General features: G+C 47.9%; 1 long non-coding RNA gene across 5 annotated transcripts in view; it reads left to right on the plus strand.

Annotated features, from left to right (window-relative positions):
- LOC137860187 (uncharacterized) overlaps positions 1-18548 on the plus strand; it is a 62428-nt gene that overhangs the window by 9587 nt on the left and 34293 nt on the right. For 2 of the 5 annotated variants that reach the window (XR_011098764.1, XR_011098762.1), the window contains exon 6: positions 1580-2106. The exons of 1 other annotated variant lie outside the window; for it this stretch is intronic. This is a non-coding gene — a long non-coding RNA (uncharacterized lncRNA). Of the gene's footprint in view, positions 1-1579; positions 2108-18548 lie in introns of those variants that run through there. 2 more of the 5 variants (XR_011098766.1, XR_011098763.1) reach the window with 2 other exon arrangements.

Here is an 18548-nt window from a genome sequence, read left to right on the forward strand (position 1 = left end):
ACATGCACGGCAGCACAATGTGTGCTGTGGCAGCCCGACACGCAGAGCTCTGGTTGCTGCCCACCTCCTGGGTCCCACAGGAGTGCAATCCCCAGCTCTCTTAGCAGCACCCCCCGTGTTTGCTGCCCCAGCTCAGCAGTAGTGGGTATTTTGCATGGTTTGCCAAGCCACTGTTAATTGATTTTGTGCAGCTTTTTGGCAGCTGCCCGTTGTCAAGCTATCGCAGCCCTCAAATCTTGGTCTGTATATTCATGGCTAGATCTGCTTCATAACTAAGTGGCTACAGAGGATAAGCTTTTTTCTCCTAACTTCTAGAAAATTGTGCAATTTGTCCCAAAGTAGCTGCACCAAAGAAAACTCTAAAAATATGATTATTTTACTCAAATATTGAGCAAAGTCCTACTATACTGTGTCCAGTTTTAAGCTACTAGTTTTCCAACATTGCTCTAAACCACATCTTTAGGCACTAATTTTAGTGGGAACTTGGCATCTACCCTTTGGGACCCAGGCCTGACTCCAAAATCTGGCAGTATTTTATGCATATTAAGATGCACTGCGGTCAAGACCTATTAGAAAGCACATCTCGCATGCATCTCAAAACCAGATGTACTGGGTTGCTGAGACACTGTGTTCAGCAGTGAAGACATTTCTGTCTCAGTAACTTTTCAGAGCCAGATGTGACAATTTCAAAACATCAGGGACTATGCCAGCATTAGTAGCCAATAGTTTTGGAAGGAAATCAGAAGAACGGAGTGAAAAAAATGGGAAATGGGTGGACCCCTTTCTATGCTGAGATGTTGACATTCTGCATGACTTGTTTTCTACAGAAATAATAAAGGGTGAGAAAAAAGGAGCAGCATAAAAAAGCAGCATGAGAAAAGAACAGCAAGGGTATAGAAACTGTGTGGTGGGAAGGAGGGAAAAAGGGGCTAGGAAGGGCCAGGTATGGGAAGAAGAATGAACAAGCAGATGGATCCCACTGGGGCAGAAATAATGCATATAGATCAAGATTCTCCTTTATTGATTAGGTGTTTTAGCCCAAATGTCTCCACTTGACATATATCAAACACAGGTTGAGTTTGATTACTTAGCTCAGGCAGGTTTCCCTTCAGAAAGGTCACATTTAATGCAGCCCCACTCTATCCCAGGTCTGGCTGCAGGACATACGAGTGGCCAACACTGCGGCACCAGGGGATAACCCCAGACAAGCACCAGTGGCCTTTTCCTCCACCTTGCCACTTTGCATTTCTGCCACTCTACTTTCTTTGTATGTGTGTTAAGGAGAGAAAAAAAAAAGAAAAAAGAAAAAAAAAAGCCTATTGAACATGATTCTGTGATTAATAAAATCTAACTTCAAAAGGTTTGGTTTTGGGTAGGATTTTTTGATGCTTAAAAGGGAACAAAATAGCCTACATCCTGTTCCCACACTCCAAGTAAAAACACAGTAATAACAAATGGCCCATTTCTGCAATTTAAAAGTTTTCAGAAGGCCAGGGAAATGCTATCAAGTTAACATGATTACTAAAAGCGCTACAGGAAAACACACATTGACTGATCCTCATAATGAGTTTACCTGCAGACTTCCTCATTACCTGCGCATTAAAGAAGAGATTTAGTGCTGAGAATACAATTAGCTCCAGTACCCTATAATGCCTTGCACCGTAACTCAGCAGAGATGTGTGCAACAAACGTGGCCACTCGGACATCAGACACACAGATGGAAGAAAGCTAGGCTTGCTCTTTGAGGTACGTACACAGAGCCTTTCACCGAGAATCAGAAAGTTCAGGACCTACTGGTGAACGATCCACAGACATTGGCTTTTTTATTTCTGTCTGTTGGTGTAATGATCGCTGTCATTGAAGAAGTGTGCATTGACATCAGCGCTGTCAATATGCCTTCCACCACTAACTATCACTTCCACCAGGGGGGAAGCATTCCCTGCATAAGCAGAAGGTGAAGTTAAAAATTCAGCTACCTGGACCATTTTTCACACCAAATCAAAGAGGACGAGGAGGATTGCCTTACTTGGTGGAGTCACCATCCCCGCAGGTCTTTAAAAGACGTTTAGATGTAGAGCTTAGGGATATGGTTTAGTGGGGACTGTTAGTGTTAGGTCAGAGGTTGGACTCAGTGGTCTTGAGGTCTCTTCCAACCTAGAAATTCTGTGATTCTGTGAAAGTGTGAAGGGATAACAATCCCTTTTGTGGGTTGGTTTTCCAGTTTCATTTTATTTTCAAGATAGAATGTTCTAGCTTTTTGAGTTCTTCCCAAAGAAATTAATTCTAGACATGTGTAGGAACAGTTTAATATTTTATGCATACAAGGGATTGAAGTGTAAATATGGCCTCATGGCTGAACAATGGTATTATTAACTTTCCATTGGTCTTTGCGGGAGAACAGCATACAGGAAATCAGCAGGAAACGACTAAAAGATACTTCATCACAATTCATAGTGGTTCTCAAAATTACATTTTATTAAGAAAAGTTCTTTTATTAAGAAAAGGTTGCATATAGACAAGTTCCTATAGCAAGTGTTAGGTGTTGCAGAATTCTCGTCCGCAGCTGATGGCACCATCTGCTCCTCTGTAGGACTGTCCCGTATGATGTTGCTGCGTCTCCAGCGGTGCATCAAGGAGAGGCGGCCAGGAGCGTGGTATCATGGGCTCGTGTCCATGTCCAGCGCTGAGGCTAGCAGAGAAGCAAAAGCACTAACAAGCGAACCCCTGTGTGTTGTGCCACCCCCCTCCTGGGCCCACCCTGTCACCAGCCCCACTCTGATGTGGCCGTGACATCAGTGGGGCTGGTGCCAGCGGCACAGTGTGGGAAGGGACTGGGAGTTGACCTTCCTCAGCATGTGGCCATGGAGTCCAGGGATCTCTCCTGTAGAATATTGACATGTCATGGGCTCACGTCCGTGTCCAGCGGTGAGGCTAGGAGAGAAGCACAGGCAACAAGAGAAGCGCCATGTCTACTACCAGGCCTCTCCTGGGCCCACCCTGTCACCAGCCCCACTCTGATGTGGCCGCGACATCAGTGGGGCTGGTGCCAGTGGCACAGCGTGGGAAGGGACTGGGAGTTGACCTTCCTCAGCATGTGGCCATGGAGTCCAGGGATCTCTCCTGTCGAATGTTGATGTGTCAGGGGTCTGTGTCCAGCGCTGAGGCTAGGAGAGAAGCAAATAGGGGCAACAAGACATCCGTGGGGTTGGTGCCAGCGGCACAATATAGGAAGGGGCTGGGAGTTGACCTTCCTTAGCCATGGAGTTCAGGGATCTCTCCTGTCAAATGTTGTGTCCTGGGCTTGTGTCCAGCGCTGAGGCTAGGAGAGAAGCAAATAGGGGCAACAAGACATCAGTGGGGTTGGTGCCAGCGGCACAATATAGGAAGGGGCTGGGAGTTGACCTTCCTTAGCCATGGAGTCCAGGGATCTCTCCTGTCGAATGTTGTCCTGTCATGGGCTCGCGTCTGTGTCCAGCGCTGAGGCTAGGAGAGAAGCAAATACGGGCAACAAGACATCAGTGGGGTTGGTGCCAGCGGCACAATATGGGAAGGGGCTGGGAGTTGACCTTCCTTATCATGTGGCCGTGGAGTCCAGGGATCTCTCCTGTAGAAGCTGACACTTCCAGCGGAGTGCTGGAAGAAGGCTGTAGCCATGGTCTTGCTCTGTCCTTTTCCAGGATTCTGTCTGCAATAATAAATAATAAAAAAAAAACAGCTGGAGGAGAGCGGCCTCCCTTCATTGCCATGGGGGGCCTCTCCTCTCCCTCCTCAGCCCACACTCATCTGGCTGCTCCTCGGCCGGACTGGCCGGACTGGCCTGCTGCGGCCCTTTTATAGCAGCTCCCCCTGTGACACGGCCACCGCCAACATTCTGTCCCCTGTTACATGGCCATGGCATCACCAGGACCCGTGCCCACTGAGCAGAAGAAGCAGTTAAATAAAATAAAGTAAAATAAAAATATAACAACAACCAACAGCCACTTGTAATAATGGGGAGGGAAATTCAGCAGCTGTAAGATCGGTTTGAAGATCAGCAGCTCAGCAAAGGTTAAAAGAGCATCAAATCCTGCAGGCACTGCCTCCCCACTGCCACATTTTAAAGATTCGTGTGGTACTTGCTGCTGAGATTTGTGGGCTTGAAGGCTCAATTGCAGCAGAAAAATGTTTGCTGTCTGGAGGTGATACTTCACACTTTGGGTATGAAAGATGCCCAGTGCCCAACCCTGTGTCCACAAGTGCCTGACAGTGCTGAGGGTGTCTCAGCCAGAGCTGTCGACTTGCATTGTTCTTTCTCTTACGTGAACCAAAGATTTTGCCAGTGGCTGTCCTGTGCTGCACCCTCGAGTGGGACTCAAGAACAAAACCCGTAAATGATCTTCCACCTGCTTGATTCACTGCAGACTGTTACATCCTCTATAGAGGGTGGCAAGAAGATGGCAAGAGGCAGCAGGCACAAAGCAAAACCCGGAGGGGGTTTCCTCTGAACATCAGGAAACGTTTTGGTGCTGTGCACGGGCTGCCCGGAGAGGTGGCTCAGTCTCTGTCCTTGGACGTCTTCAAAAGACGGCTGGGTATGGTCATGGGCACCCAGCTCTGGTGGTCCTGCTTGAGCAGGGGTTGGCCTCCAGCCTCTGCCGGTCTGTGATTCTGCAATTTTGGGAAATATCCTAGAGACTCAAAATGCAGAAAAGATGCGGTAAATCCCTAGTGAGAATGTATGGATGCTGCCTTCAAAGAAATGTAGTTGAATCACCAATATGTTGACCTAAGTAGAAAACGTAGTTCCTTTTTGTTTCCCCGATGTAAAATTCTGTCGTGTTACAAGTAGTGAGGTTTTGTGTATCTACGTTTCTCCGATTTTTAAGTGTATATTGCAGCATTTCTTTTTATGTACTGTGTCTTCAGAGTGAATCCCAAACTCTTATTTTTCCTCTAACTTCTACTGCTGGGTTTTGTGTTGTTTTTTCTTAGAGGTGAGGGGGGCTATAGCACTTATTTGTAAAGTAGTAAGTGATGTAACTTGTTTTGGTCTCTTACAGCATTTGTTACTCTGTTAAATGGAGAGCAGGCTCAAAATGTGATTTGGAAATTTCACCAGTATTCTCTTCGGGGAAAAGAAATATCCGTGCAACTCCAACCAACGGATGCTTTGCTGTGCATCACTAATTTGCCCGTTTCGTTTACGTTAGAAGAGTTTGAAGAACTTGTACGTGCTTATGGCAATGTCGAGAGGTGTTTTTTGGTGTATAATGAAGTTACTGGCCATTACAAGGGCTTCTAAAGGGGGAAAAAAATAAAAGGCATTGTATAAGTAATTGTACTAGGACATCTGATTTACGACAAAGAATTCTGTGCTGCTGTTAGGTTCAGGATAGCTAGGAATATTGTGTGCTTTTTAACTCGTACAAAAGTGATAACTGTGTTTTAGGTTGGATGTTAGAAAGAACTTCTTTACCGAAAGGGTTGTGAGGCATTGGAACGGGCTGCCCAGGGAAGTGGTGGAGTCACCATCCCCGCAGGTCTTTAAAAGACGTTTAGATGTAGAGCTTAGGGATATGGTTTAGTGGGGACTGTTAGTGTTAGGTGAGAGGTTGGACTCAGTGGTCTTGAGGTCTCTTCCAACCTAGAAATTGTGTGATTCTGTGAAAGTGTGAAGGGATAACAATACCTTTTGTGGGTTGGTTTTCCAGTTTCATTTTATTTTCAAGATAGAATGTTCTAGCTTTTTGAGTTCTTCCCAAAGAAATTAATTCTAGACATGTGTAGGAACAGTTTAATATTTTATGCATACAAGGGATTGAAGTGTAAATATGGCCTCATGGCTGAACAATGGTATTATTAACTTTCCATTGGTCTTTGCGGGAGAACAGCATACAGGAAATCAGCAGGAAACGACTAAAAGATACTTCATCACAATTCATAGTGGTTCTCAAAATTACATTTTATTAAGAAAAGTTCTTTTATTAAGAAAAGGTTGCATATAGACAAGTTCATATAGCAAGTGTTAGGTGTTGCAGAATTCTCGTCCGCAGCTGATGGCAGCATCTGCTCCTCTGTAGGACTGTCCCGTATGATGTTGCTGCGTCTCCAGCGGTGCATCAAGGAGAGGCGGCCAGGAGCGTGGTATCATGGGCTCGTGTCCATGTCCAGCGCTGAGGCTAGCAGAGAAGCAAAAGCACTAACAAGCGAACCCCTGTGTGTTGTGCCACCCCCCTCCTGGGCCCACCCTGTCACCAGCCCCACTCTGATGTGGCCGTGACATCAGTGGGGCTGGTGCCAGCGGCACAGTGTGGGAAGGGACTGGGAGTTGACCTTCCTCAGCATGTGGCCATGGAGTCCAGGGATCTCTCCTGTAGAATATTGACATGTCATGGGCTCACGTCCGTGTCCAGCGGTGAGGCTAGGAGAGAAGCACAGGCAACAAGAGAAGCGCCATGTCTACTACCAGGCCTCTCCTGGGCCCACCCTGTCACCAGCCCCACTCTGATGTGGCCGCGACATCAGTGGGGCTGGTGCCAGTGGCACAGCGTGGGAAGGGGCTGGGAGTTGACCTTCCTCAGCATGTGGCCATGGAGTCCAGGGATCTCTCCTGTCGAATGTTGATGTGTCAGGGGTCTGTGTCCAGCGCTGAGGCTAGGAGAGAAGCAAATAGGGGCAACAAGACATCCGTGGGGTTGGTGCCAGCGGCACAATATAGGAAGGGGCTGGGAGTTGACCTTCCTTAGCCATGGAGTCCAGGGATCTCTCCTGTCAAATGTTGTGTCCTGGGCTTGTGTCCAGCGCTGAGGCTAGGAGAGAAGCAAATACGGGCAACAAGACATCAGTGGGGTTGGTGCCAGCGGCACAACATAGGAAGGGGCTGGGAGTTGACCTTCCTTAGCCATGGAGTCCAGGGATCTCTCCTGTAGAATGTTGTCCTGTCATGGGCTCGCGTCCGTGTCCAACGCTGAGGCTAGGAGAGAAGCAAATACGGGCAACAAGACATCAGTGGGGTTGGTGCCAGCGGCACAATATGGGAAGGGGCTGGGAGTTGACCTTCCTTATCATGTGGCCGTGGAGTCCAGGGATCTCCCCTGTAGAAGCTGACACGTCTCCAGCGGAGTGCTGGAAGAAGGCTGTAGCCATGGTCTTGCTCTGTCCTTTTCCAGGATTCTATCTGTAGTAATAAATAATAAAAAAAAAAAACAGCTGGAGGAGAGCGGCCTCCCTTCATTGCCATGGGGGGCCTCTCCTCTCCCTCCTCAGCCCACACTCATCTGGCTGCTCCTCGGCCGGACTGGCCGGACTGGCCTGCTGCGGCCCTTTTATAGCAGCTCCCCCTGTGACACGGCCACCGCCAACATTCTGTCCCCTGTTACATGGCCATGGCATCACCAGGACCCGTGCCCACTGAGCAGAAGAAGCAGTTAAATAAAATAAAGTAAAATAAAAATATAACAACAACCAACAGCCACTTGTAATAATGGGGAGGGAAATTCAGCAGCTGTAAGATCGGTTTGAAGATCAGCAGCTCAGCAAAGGTTAAAAGAGCATCAAATCCTGCAGGCACTGCCTCCCCACTGCCACATTTTAAAGATTCGTGTGGTACTTGCTGCTGAGATTTGTGGGCTTGAAGGCTCAATTGCAGCAGAAAAATGTTTGCTGTCTGGAGGTGATACTTCACACTTTGGGTATGAAAGATGCCCAGTGCCCAACCCTGTGTCCACAAGTGCCTGACAGTGCTGAGGGTGTCTCAGCCAGAGCTGTCGACTTGCATTGTTCTTTCTCTTACGTGAACCAAAGATTTTGCCAGTGGCTGTCCTGTGCTGCACCCTCGAGTGGGACTCAAGAACAAAACCCGTAAATGATCTTCCACCTGCTTGATTCACTGCAGACTGTTACATCCTCTATAGAGGGTGGCAAGAAGATGGCAAGAGGCAGCAGGCACAAAGCAAAACCCGGAGGGGGTTTCCTCTGAACATCAGGAAACGTTTTGGCGCTGTGCACGGGCTGCCCGGAGAGGTGGCTCAGTCTCTGTCCTTGGACGTCTTCAAAAGACGGCTGGGTATGGTCATGGGCACCCAGCTCTGGTGGTCCTGCTTGAGCAGGGGTTGGCCTCCAGCCTCTGCCGGTCTGTGATTCTGCAATTTTGGGAAATATCCTAGAGACTCAAAATGCAGAAAAGATGCGGTAAATCCCTAGTGAGAATGTATGGATGCTGCCTTCAGAGAAATGTAGTTGAATCACCAATATGTTGACCTAAGTAGAAAACGTAGTTACTTTTTGTTTCCCCGATGTAAAATTCTGTCGTGTTACAAGTAGTGAGGTTTTGTATATCTACGTTTCTCCGATTTTTAAGTGTATATTGCAGCATTTCTTTTTATGTACTGTGTCTTCAGAGTGAATCCCAAACTCTTATTTTTCCTCTAACTTCTACTGCTGGGTTTTGTGTTGTTTTTTCTTAGAGGTGAGGGGGGCTATAGCACTTATTTGTAAAGTAGTAAGTGATGTAACTTGTTTTGGTCTATTACAGCATTTGTTACTCTGTTAAATGGAGAGCAGGCTCAAAATGTGATTTGGAAATTTCACCAGTATTCTCTTCGGGGAAAAGAAATATCCGTGCAACTCCAACCAACGGATGCTTTGCTGTGCATCACTAATTTGCCCGTTTCGTTTACGTTAGAAGAGTTTGAAGAACTTGTACGTGCTTATGGCAATGTCGATAGGTGTTTTTTGGTGTATAATGAAGTTACTGGCCATTACAAGGGCTTCTAAAGGGGGAAAAAAATAAAAGGCATTGTATAAGTAATTGTACTAGGACATCTGATTTACGACAAAGAATTCTGTGCTGCTGTTAGGTTCAGGATAGCTAGGAATATTGTGTGCTTTTTAACTCTTACAAAAGTGATAACTGTGTTTTAGGTTGGATGTTAGAAAGAACTTCTTTACCGAAAGGGTTGTGAGGCCTTGGAACGGGCTGCCCAGGGAAGTGGTGGAGTCACCATCCCCGCAGGTCTTTAAAAGACGTTTAGATGTAGAGCTTAGGGATATGGTTTAGTGGGGACTGTTAGTGTTAGGTCAGAGGTTGGACTCAGTGGTCTTGAGGTCTCTTCCAACCTAGAAATTGTGTGATTCTGTGAAAGTGTGAAGGGATAACAATACCTTTTGTGGGTTGGTTTTCCAGTTTCATTTTATTTTCAAGATAGAATGTTCTAGCTTTTTGAGTTCTTCCCAAAGAAATTAATTCTAGACATGTGTAGGAACAGTTTAATATTTTATGCATACAAGGGATTGAAGTGTAAATATGGCCTCATGGCTGAACAATGGTATTATTAACTTTCCATTGGTCTTTGCGGGAGAACAGCATACAGGAAATCAGCAGGAAACGACTAAAAGATACTTCATCACAATTCATAGTGGTTCTCAAAATTACATTTTATTAAGAAAAGTTCTTTTATTAAGAAAAGGTTGCATATAGACAAGTTCATATAGCAAGTGTTAGGTGTTGCAGAATTCTCGTCCGCAGCTGATGGCACCATCTGCTCCTCTGTAGGACTCTCCTGTAGGATGCTGATGCATCTCCAGCGGTGCGTCAAGGAGAGGCGGCCAGGAGCGTGGTATCATGGGCTCGTGTCCATGTCCAGCGCTGAGGCTAGCAGAGAAGCAAAAGCACTAACAAGCGAACCCCTGTGTGTTGTGCCACCCCCCTCCTGGGCCCACCCTGTCACCAGCCCCACTCTGATGTGGCCGTGACATCAGTGGGGCTGGTGCCAGCGGCACAGTGTGGGAAGGGACTGGGAGTTGACCTTCCTCAGCATGTGGCCATGGAGTCCAGGGATCTCTCCTGTAGAATATTGACATGTCATGGGCTCACGTCCGTGTCCAGCGGTGAGGCTAGGAGAGAAGCACAGGCAACAAGAGAAGCGCCATGTCTACTACCAGGCCTCTCCTGGGCCCACCCTGTCACCAGCCCCACTCTGATGTGGCCTGACATCAGTGGGGCTGGTGCCAGTGGCACAGCGTGGGAAGGGGCTGGGAGTTGACCTTCCTCAGCATGTGGCCATGGAGTCCAGGGATCTCTCCTGTCGAATGTTGATGTGTCAGGGGTCTGTGTCCAGCGCTGAGGCTAGGAGAGAAGCAAATAGGGGCAACAAGACATCCGTGGGGTTGGTGCCAGCGGCAAAATATAGGAAGGGGCTGGGAGTTGACCTTCCTTAGCCATGGAGTTCAGGGATCTCTCCTGTCAAATGTTGTGTCCTGGGCTTGTGTCCAGCGCTGAGGCTAGGAGAGAAGCAAATAGGGGCAACAAGACATCAGTGGGGTTGGTGCCAGCGGCACAATATAGGAAGGGGCTGGGAGTTGACCTTCCTTAGCCATGGAGTCCAGGGATCTCTCCTGTCGAATGTTGTCCTGTCATGGGCTCGCGTCTGTGTCCAGCGCTGAGGCTAGGAGAGAAGAAAATACGGGCAACAAGACATCAGTGGGGTTGGTGCCAGCGGCACAATATGGGAAGGGACTGGGAGTTGACCTTCCTTATCATGTGGCCGTGGAGTCCAGGGATCTCTCCTGTAGAAGCTGACACGTCTCCAGCGGAGTGCTGGAAGAAGGCTGTAGCCATGGTCTTGCTCTGTCCTTTTCCAGGATTCTATCTGTAGTAATAAATAATAAAAAAAAAAAAACAGCTGGAGGAGAGCGGCCTCCCTTCATTGCCATGGGGGGCCTCTCCTCTCCCTCCTCAGCCCACACTCATCTGGCTGCTCCTCGGCCGGACTGGCCGGACTGGCCTGCTGCGGCCCTTTTATAGCAGCTCCCCCTGTGACACGGCCACCGCCAACATTCTGTCCCCTGTTACATGGCCATGGCATCACCAGGACCCGTGCCCACTGAGCAGAAGAAGCAGTTAAATAAAATAAAGTAAAATAAAAATATAACAACAACCAACAGCCACTTGTAATAATGGGGAGGGAAATTCAGCAGCTGTAAGATCGGTTTGAAGATCAGCAGCTCAGCAAAGGTTAAAAGAGCATCAAATCCTGCAGGCACTGCCTCCCCACTGCCACATTTTAAAGATTCGTGTGGTACTTGCTGCTGAGATTTGTGGGCTTGAAGGCTCAATTGCAGCAGAAAAATGTTTGCTGTCTGGAGGTGATACTTCACACTTTGGGTATGAAAGATGCCCAGTGCCCAACCCTGTGTCCACAAGTGCCTGACAGTGCTGAGGGTGTCTCAGCCAGAGCTGTCGACTTGCATTGTTCTTTCTCTTACGTGAACCAAAGATTTTGCCAGTGGCTGTCCTGTGCTGCACCCTCGAGTGGGACTCAAGAACAAAACCCGTAAATGATCTTCCACCTGCTTGATTCACTGCAGACTGTTACATCCTCTATAGAGGGTGGCAAGAAGATGGCAAGAGGCAGCAGGCACAAAGCAAAACCCGGAGGGGGTTTCCTCTGAACATCAGGAAACGTTTTGGTGCTGTGCACGGGCTGCCCGGAGAGGTGGCTCAGTCTCTGTCCTTGGACGTCTTCAAAAGACGGCTGGGTATGGTCATGGGCACCCAGCTCTGGTGGTCCTGCTTGAGCAGGGGTTGGCCTCCAGCCTCTGCCGGTCTGTGATTCTGCAATTTTGGGAAATATCCTAGAGACTCAAAATGCAGAAAAGATGCGGTAAATCCCTAGTGAGAATGTATGGATGCTGCCTTCAAAGAAATGTAGTTGAATCACCAATATGTTGACCTAAGTAGAAAACGTAGTTACTTTTTGTTTCCCCGATGTAAAATTCTGTCGTGTTACAAGTAGTGAGGTTTTGTATATCTACGTTTCTCCGATTTTTAAGTGTATATTGCAGCATTTCTTTTTATGTACTGTGTCTTCAGAGTGAATCCCAAACTCTTATTTTTCCTCTAACTTCTACTGCTGGGTTTTGTGTTGTTTTTTCTTAGAGGTGAGGGGGGCTATAGCACTTATTTGTAAAGTAGTAAGTGATGTGACTTGTTTTGGTCTATTACAGCATTTGTTACTCTGTTAAATGGAGAGCAGGCTCAAAATGTGATTTGGAAATTTCACCAGTATTCTCTTCGGGGAAAAGAAATATCCGTGCAACTCCAACCAACGGATGCTTTGCTGTGCATCACTAATTTGCCCGTTTCGTTTACGTTAGAAGAGTTTGAAGAACTTGTACGTGCTTATGGCAATGTCGAGAGGTGTTTTTTGGTGTATAATGAAGTTACTGGCCATTACAAGGGCTTCTAAAGGGGGAAAAAAATAAAAGGCATTGTATAAGTAATTGTACTAGGACATCTGATTTACGACAAAGAATTCTGTGCTGCTGTTAGGTTCAGGATAGCTAGGAATATTGTGTGCTTTTTAACTCTTACAAAAGTGATAACTGTGTTTTAGGTTGGATGTTAGAAAGAACTTCTTTACCGAAAGGGTTGTGAGGCATTGGAACGGGCTGCCCAGGGAAGTGGTGGAGTCACCATCCCCGCAGGTCTTTAAAAGACGTTTAGATGTAGAGCTTAGGGATATGGTTTAGTGGGGACTGTTAGTGTTAGGTGAGAGGTTGGACTCAGTGGTCTTGAGGTCTCTTCCAACCTAGAAATTGTGTGATTCTGTGAAAGTGTGAAGGGATAACAATACCTTTTGTGGGTTGGTTTTCCAGTTTCATTTTATTTTCAAGATAGAATGTTCTAGCTTTTTGAGTTCTTCCCAAAGAAATTAATTCTAGACATGTGTAGGAACAGTTTAATATTTTATGCATACAAGGGATTGAAGTGTAAATATGGCCTCATGGCTGAACAATGGTATTATTAACTTTCCATTGGTCTTTGCGGGAGAACAGCATACAGGAAATCAGCAGGAAACGACTAAAAGATACTTCATCACAATTCATAGTGGTTCTCAAAATTACATTTTATTAAGAAAAGTTCTTTTATTAAGAAAAGGTTGCATATAGACAAGTTCCTATAGCAAGTGTTAGGTGTTGCACAATTCTCGTCCGCAGCTGATGGCACCATCTGCTCCTCTGTAGGACTGTCCCGTATGATGTTGCTGCGTCTCCAGCGGTGCATCAAGGAGAGGCGGCCAGGAGCGTGGTATCATGGGCTCGTGTCCATGTCCAGCGCTGAGGCTAGCAGAGAAGCAAAAGCACTAACAAGCGAACCCCTGTGTGTTGTGCCACCCCCCTCCTGGGCCCACCCTGTCACCAGCCCCACTCTGATGTGGCCGTGACATCAGTGGGGCTGGTGCCAGCGGCACAGTGTGGGAAGGGACTGGGAGTTGACCTTCCTCAGCATGTGGCCATGGAGTCCAGGGATCTCTCCTGTAGAATATTGACATGTCATGGGCTCACGTCCGTGTCCAGCGGTGAGGCTAGGAGAGAAGCACAGGCAACAAGAGAAGCGCCATGTCTACTACCAGGCCTCTCCTGGGCCCACCCTGTCACCAGCCCCACTCTGATGTGGCCGCAACATCAGTGGGGCTGGTGCCAGTGGCACAGCGTGGGAAGGGGCTGGGAGTTGACCTTCCTCAGCATGTGGCCATGGAGTCCAGGGATCTCTCCTGTCGAATGTTGATGTGTCAGGGGTCTGTGTCCAGCGCTGAGGCTAGGAGAGAAGCAAATAGGGGCAACAAGACATCCGTGGGGTTGGTGCCAGCGGCACAATATAGGAAGGGGCTGGGAGTTGACCTTCCTTAGCCATGGAGTTCAGGGATCTCTCCTGTCAAATGTTGTGTCCTGGGCTTGTGTCCAGCGCTGAGGCTAGGAGAGAAGCAAATAGGGGCAACAAGACATCAGTGGGGTTGGTGCCAGCGGCACAATATAGGAAGGGGCTGGGAGTTGACCTTCCTTAGCCATGGAGTCCAGGGATCTCTCCTGTCGAATGTTGTCCTGTCATGGGCTCGCGTCTGTGTCCAGCGCTGAGGCTAGGAGAGAAGCAAATACGGGCAACAAGACATCAGTGGGGTTGGTGCCAGCGGCACAATATGGGAAGGGGCTGGGAGTTGACCTTCCTTATCATGTGGCCGTGGAGTCCAGGGATCTCTCCTGTAGAAGCTGACACGTCTCCAGCGGAGCGCTGGAAGAAGGCTGTAGCCATGGTCTTGCTCTGTCCTTTTCCAGGATTCTATCTGTAGTAATAAATAATAAAAAAAAAAAACAGCTGGAGGAGAGCGGCCTCCCTTCATTGCCATGGGGGGCCTCTCCTCTCCCTCCTCAGCCCACACTCATCTGGCTGCTCCTCGGCCGGACTGGCCGGACTGGCCTGCTGCGGCCCTTTTATAGCAGCTCCCCCTGTGACACGGCCACCGCCAACATTCTGTCCCCTGTTACATGGCCATGGCATCACCAGGACCCGTGCCCACTGAGCAGAAGAAGCAGTTAAATAAAATAAAGTAAAATAAAAATATAACAACAACCAACAGCCACTTGTAATAATGGGGAGGGAAATTCAGCAGCTGTAAGATCGGTTTGAAGATCAGCAGCTCAGCAAAGGTTAAAAGAGCATCAAATCCTGCAGGCACTGCCTCCCCACTGCCACATTTTAAAGATTCGTGTGGTACTTGCTGCTGAGATTTGTGGGCTTGAAGGCTCAATTGCAGCAGAAAAATGTTTGCTGTCTGGAGGTGATACTTCACACTTTGGGTATGAAAGATGCCCAGTGCCCAACCCTGTGTCCACAAGTGCCTGACAGTGCTGAGGGTGTCTCAGCCAGAGCTGTCGACTTGCATTGTTCTTTCTCTTACGTGAACCAAAGATTTTGCCAGTGGCTGTCCTGTGCTGCACCCTCGAGTGGGACTCAAGAACAAAACCCGTAAATGATCTTCCAGCTGCTTGATTCACTGCAGACTGTTACATCCTCTATAGAGGGTGGCAAGAAGATGGCAAGAGGCAGCAGGCACAAAGCAAAACCCGGAGGGGGTTTCCTCTGAACATCAGGAAACGTTTTGGTGCTGTGCACGGGCTGCCCGGAGAGGTGGCTCAGTCTCTGTCCTTGGACGTCTTCAAAAGACGGCTGGGTATGGTCATGGGCACCCAGCTCTGGTGGTCCTGCTTGAGCAGGGGTTGGCCTCCAGCCTCTGCCGGTCTGTGATTCTGCAATTTTGGGAAATATCCTAGAGACTCAAAATGCAGAAAAGATGCGGTAAATCCCTAGTGAGAATGTATGGATGCTGCCTTCAGAGAAATGTAGTTGAATCACCAATATGTTGACCTAAGTAGAAAACGTAGTTACTTTTTGTTTCCCCGATGTAAAATTCTGTCGTGTTACAAGTAGTGAGGTTTTGTATATCTACGTTTCTCCGATTTTTAAGTGTATATTGCAGCATTTCTTTTTATGTACTGTGTCTTCGGAGTGAATCCCAAACTCTTATTTTTCCTCTAACTTCTACTGCTGGGTTTTGTGTTGTTTTTTCTTAGAGGTGAGGGGGGCTATAGCACTTATTTGTAAAGTAGTAAGTGATGTAACTTGTTTTGGTCTCTTACAGCATTTGTTACTCTGTTAAATGGAGAGCAGGCTCAAAATGTGATTTGGAAATTTCACCAGTATTCTCTTCGGGGAAAAGAAATATCCGTGCAACTCCAACCAACGGATGCTTTGCTGTGCATCACTAATTTGCCCGTTTCGTTTACGTTAGAAGAGTTTGAAGAACTTGTACGTGCTTATGGCAATGTCGAGAGGTGTTTTTTGGTGTATAATGAAGTTACTGGACATTACAAGGGCTTCTAAAGGGGGAAAAAAATAAAAGGCATTGTATAAGTAATTGTACTAGGACATCTGATTTACGACAAAGAATTCTGTGCTGCTGTTAGGTTCAGGATAGCTAGGAATATTGTGTGCTTTTTAACTCTTACAAAAGTGATAACTGTGTTTTAGGTTGGATGTTAGAAAGAACTTCTTTACCGAAAGGGTTGTGAGGCATTGGAACGGGCTGCCCAGGGAAGTGGTGGAGTCACCATCCCCGCAGGTCTTTAAAAGACGTTTAGATGTAGAGCTTAGGGATATGGTTTAGTGGGGACTGTTAGTGTTAGGTGAGAGGTTGGACTCAGTGGTCTTGAGGTCTCTTCCAACCTAGAAATTGTGTGATTCTGTGAAAGTGTGAAGGGATAACAATACCTTTTGTGGGTTGGTTTTCCAGTTTCATTTTATTTTCAAGATAGAATGTTCTAGCTTTTTGAGTTCTTCCCAAAGAAATTAATTCTAGACATGTGTAGGAACAGTTTAATATTTTATGCATACAAGGGATTGAAGTGTAAATATGGCCTCATGGCTGAACAATGGTATTATTAACTTTCCATTGGTCTTTGCGGGAGAACAGCATACAGGAAATCAGCAGGAAACGACTAAAAGATACTTCATCACAATTCATAGTGGTTCTCAAAATTACATTTTATTAAGAAAAGTTCTTTTATTAAGAAAAGGTTGCATATAGACAAGTTCCTATAGCAAGTGTTAGGTGTTGCACAATTCTCGTCCGCAGCTGATGGCACCATCTGCTCCTCTGTAGGACTGTCCCGTATGATGTTGCTGCGTCTCCAGCGGTGCATCAAGGAGAGGCGGCCAGGAGCGTGGTATCATGGGCTCGTGTCCATGTCCAGCGCTGAGGCTAGCAGAGAAGCAAAAGCACTAACAAGCGAACCCCTGTGTGTTGTGCCACCCCCCTCCTGGGCCCACCCTGTCACCAGCCCCACTCTGATGTGGCCGTGACATCAGTGGGGCTGGTGCCAGCGGCACAGTGTGGGAAGGGACTGGGAGTTGACCTTCCTCAGCATGTGGCCATGGAGTCCAGGGATCTCTCCTGTAGAATATTGACATGTCATGGGCTCACGTCCGTGTCCAGCGGTGAGGCTAGGAGAGAAGCACAGGCAACAAGAGAAGCGCCATGTCTACTACCAGGCCTCTCCTGGGCCCACCCTGTCACCAGCCCCACTCTGATGTGGCCGCAACATCAGTGGGGCTGGTGCCAGTGGCACAGCGTGGGAAGGGGCTGGGAGTTGACCTTCCTCAGCATGTGGCCATGGAGTCCAGGGATCTCTCCTGTCGAATGTTGATGTGTCAGGGGTCTGTGTCCAGCGCTGAGGCTAGGAGAGAAGCAAATAGGGGCAACAAGACATCCGTGGGGTTGGTGCCAGCGGCACAATATAGGAAGGGGCTGGGAGTTGACCTTCCTTAGCCATGGAGTCCAGGGATCTCTCCTGTCGAATGTTGTCCTGTCATGGGCTCGCGTCTGTGTCCAGCGCTGAGGCTAGGAGAGAAGCAAATACGGGCAACAAGACATCAGTGGGGTTGGTGCCAGCGGCACAATATGGGAAGGGACTGGGAGTTGACCTTCCTTATCATGTGGCCGTGGAGTCCAGGGATCTCTCCTGTAGAAGCTGACACGTCTCCAGCGGAGCGCTGGAAGAAGGCTGTAGCCATGGTCTTGCTCTGTCCTTTTCCAGGATTCTATCTGTAATAATAAATAATAAAAAAAAAACAGCTGGAGGAGAGCGGCCGCCCTTCATTGCCATGGGGGGCCTCTCCTCTCCCTCCTCAGCCCACACTCATCTGGCTGCTCCTCGGCCGGACTGGCCGGACTGGCCTGCTGCGGCCCTTTTATAGCAGCTCCCCCTGTGACACGGCCACCGCCAACATTCTGTCCCCTGTTACATGGCCATGGCATCACCAGGACCCGTGCCCACTGAGCAGAAGAAGCAGTTAAATAAAATAAAGTAAAATAAAAATATAACAACAACCAACAGCCACTTGTAATAATGGGGAGGGAAATTCAGCAGCTGTAAGATCGGTTTGAAGATCAGCAGCTCAGCAAAGGTTAAAAGAGCATCAAATCCTGCAGGCACTGCCTCCCCACTGCCACATTTTAAAGATTCGTGTGGTACTTGCTGCTGAGATTTGTGGGCTTGAAGGCTCAATTGCAGCAGAAAAATGTTTGCTGTCTGGAGGTGATACTTCACACTTTGGGTATGAAAGATGCCCAGTGCCCAACCCTGTGTCCACAAGTGCCTGACAGTGCTGAGGGTGTCTCAGCCAGAGCTGTCGACTTGCATTGTTCTTTCTCTTACGTGAACCAAAGATTTTGCCAGTGGCTGTCCTGTGCTGCACCCTCGAGTGGGACTCAAGAACAAAACCCGTAAATGATCTTCCACCTGCTTGATTCACTGCAGACTGTTACATCCTCTATAGAGGGTGGCAAGAAGATGGCAAGAGGCAGCAGGCACAAAGCAAAACCCGGAGGGGGTTTCCTCTGAACATCAGGAAACGTTTTGGTGCTGTGCACGGGCTGCCCGGAGAGGTGGCTCAGTCTCTGTCCTTGGACGTCTTCAAAAGACGGCTGGGTATGGTCATGGGCACCCAGCTCTGGTGGTCCTGCTTGAGCAGGGGTTGGCCTCCAGCCTCTGCCGGTCTGTGATTCTGCAATTTTGGGAAATATCCTAGAGACTCAAAATGCAGAAAAGATGCGGTAAATCCCTAGTGAGAATGTATGGATGCTGCCTTCAAAGAAATGTAGTTGAATCACCAATATGTTGACCTAAGTAGAAAACGTAGTTACTTTTTGTTTCCCCGATGTAAAATTCTG

This window comes from Anas acuta, chromosome 8 (assembly GCF_963932015.1).
Source record: "Anas acuta chromosome 8, bAnaAcu1.1, whole genome shotgun sequence".
NCBI lineage: Eukaryota > Metazoa > Chordata > Aves > Anseriformes > Anatidae > Anas > Anas acuta.